Genomic DNA, 2734 nt, shown 5'->3' on the forward strand with positions numbered 1-2734 from the left:
TTCATCTGTTTGGAATGAGTCAAATTGAATGACTCAGACTCATTTCGTTAGAGAAACCCTCCTTGAAATCAGCGGGAGTCGAAGGGAAATAGGACTTTCTTTTTTTTTGTTTTGTTTTGAGGATGTCAGATGTTTCAGTCCTGCTGTGACTGTGCCTCAGCAGATGCGGCGTGATGTGAAAACTGTAATGCAAATGCAAAGTAAATGTAGCACAAAGGATTGAGCTCAGTTTGAAACGCAAATGTGCAGTGATGGAAGAAATACTGTGATCCTTTACTTATATCTTTTAAAACAAGCACACTAGTAAACACTATTTCTTTGTTTGTCAGCTGAATGAATATAATATATCTTTGATAAAAGTAAGTTAGTGACCTCGGGCTACATTTGAAAAACACACTTTTACTATGTAAAGAAAGTTGACACAATGTGTCAGAACTTCCAGCAGATTCTTCCTCTTCCCATCCATGATCAGACTTCAGGTCATAGACTGCTATTTACAAGATGTAGCATAATGGAACTTGCATTATGCATTAGGTAGTAGGGGTGGGGGAAAAAATTGATTCACATAAGAATTGCGATTCTAATCATCCACAATTCTGAATCATTCATAAACTTCAAAAATCGATTTTTTATTAACGTTCCCCATCTCTCTGCGCACCCCCACGGGCTTCCGTACACAGTGTTGCAGCAAGCTTGAAAAAAAGAAAAAGAGGCAGCACAACTCTACTGTGAAGAAGGGCAGGAGCCATGGAGGAGCAACAAACTCAGCCAGTCCCATCTTCAATGAAGGCAGGAGTTTGGACTCATTTTGGGTTTTATTATCTCCCTGGGACAAAACGAAGGTGAAGTACTTTGGAAACACTACAAATGCCCGTACACACATCACACGTCACCACCCAGAGTTAAAAGGAGCGACAGCAGAACAACAGCCACCTCCAGCATCCAGCGTCCAACGTACACTACACCAATTTGTCAATAAACTCCCAGCCAACTCTGAACGGGCCAAAAAAATAACTAAATAGAAAATAACTAAATTCATCGCCTGTTTTATCTCGAAGGACCTGCGTCCCTACAGCGTAGTCGAGAACGCAGGCTTTAGATTCATGATCAAGACCATTCAGCCAAAGTATGTCATACCATCACGTCAGCTTTTTACAGAGAAAGCCAACCAAACCAACCAGAGTAGCTTTAGTAAGCTTTCGTTACATTCACCGCTCATTACATCACGGACGCCTGGCAGCTTGAGTCTCGTGTTTTACAAATGAGGGTGATGCATGAAAGCCACACGGCTGTGAACATGAATGAGTTGTTTCACTCTGTCACTGATTAATGGAAGCTAACGTTAGCGAATTTGGTGATTGTCACAGATAACGCTGCCAATATGCTTGCTGCGGCACAGATGGACAATTTGACACACATCAAGTGTTTCGCACATACTCTAAACCTCACCGCTCAGCGAGCTCTGGTGTCGCGGCTGCTTCTTTTTCTGCAAAAGAACTTAGATGTTCCTGATGGACAGTAATCCAACATGGACAATTATGGACTGTGTAGTCCTACACACCAAGCCCAAGATGTGTCCACCCTTGTTCTGTGATTTGTTGAGAAATCACACAAAATAGTAGTTAAAGTTTGCAGTGTTATTTGTACAATGTAATTTTTGAAATATCAAAGAAAACACCAGTTTCATTGTTGTGTATTTTGAAATGGGCACCTTTTATGAGAGAGAGAAAGGCAGCCAGCCTAATCTTTTATTTAGGCAATCTTATTTATTAACAGAAGCTTTATTTTTTGTATGCCTTAACTTATTCTTGTAGTCACTGAGAATTGAGACTTACTAAAAAAAGTTTCTATTTTGAAAAATCACACAAAACACCAATTTGTGTTATCTGTGTACAGTTTATTTTTGTAACTTCTGGGAGAAAAAGGCAGCTAGCCTAAGCTTTTATTTAGGCAATTTTATTTATGAACAGATTTTTTTTTTTTTAATTTTTTTGTGTACCTTGAACTTACTTCTGGAAGAGGGGGCAGCTGGCCTAAGCTTTTATTTAGGCAATTTTATTTATGCAAGTTATTTCTTGTACAGTAAGTAAGTTTTTATATGTTTTGCATGAATAAATGTTACCTTTTGTCTAAAGTTTGCCTTTGTGTGATTACATCATTGGAATCCGTTTATTTAAAAATCAAATTATCTTATACAAACTGTATTGTTTTGATGCCATAATTTGCCTTACACTTGTATCACTTTTTGAATCGAGAATCGGTTGAATTGAGAATCGATTTTGAATCGTGACCCTAAGAATCTGTATCGAATTGAATCTTAAGACACCCAAAGATTCATATCCCTATTAGGTAGCATTCCTGTTGGCAGGGGGTAAAGGTGGGGGTCACACTACCAGCCAATCAGAGTAGGTGCTCATTAATGATGCTGATTTTATGAGGGTAGCTTCCAAAACAGCCTCTTGGAGGAGAAAGGGGAATCTAGGCTGGAAGGAAAGATGGATGAATAAAATGTCCCAGATATGTTTAAAATAGACTCAGCATTTATATAAAGTTAGTCAAAGTAGGCCATAATACTAGATCATTAAACAATGTCTTGTAGTTATAATCTTATCATATGTGTTTTTAATATAAAATATGAATCTGTCAAGTAGTAGCTATAGCTGCCACATAAATATTGTTGTTTAGGAGCACAATGTGGCATTAAGTGGGAATATCCACTTAATGCCAAGAAACC

Source organism: Scomber japonicus, chromosome 6 (genome assembly GCF_027409825.1).
Source record: "Scomber japonicus isolate fScoJap1 chromosome 6, fScoJap1.pri, whole genome shotgun sequence".
In the NCBI taxonomy this organism is placed as follows: Eukaryota; Metazoa; Chordata; class Actinopteri; order Scombriformes; family Scombridae; genus Scomber; species Scomber japonicus.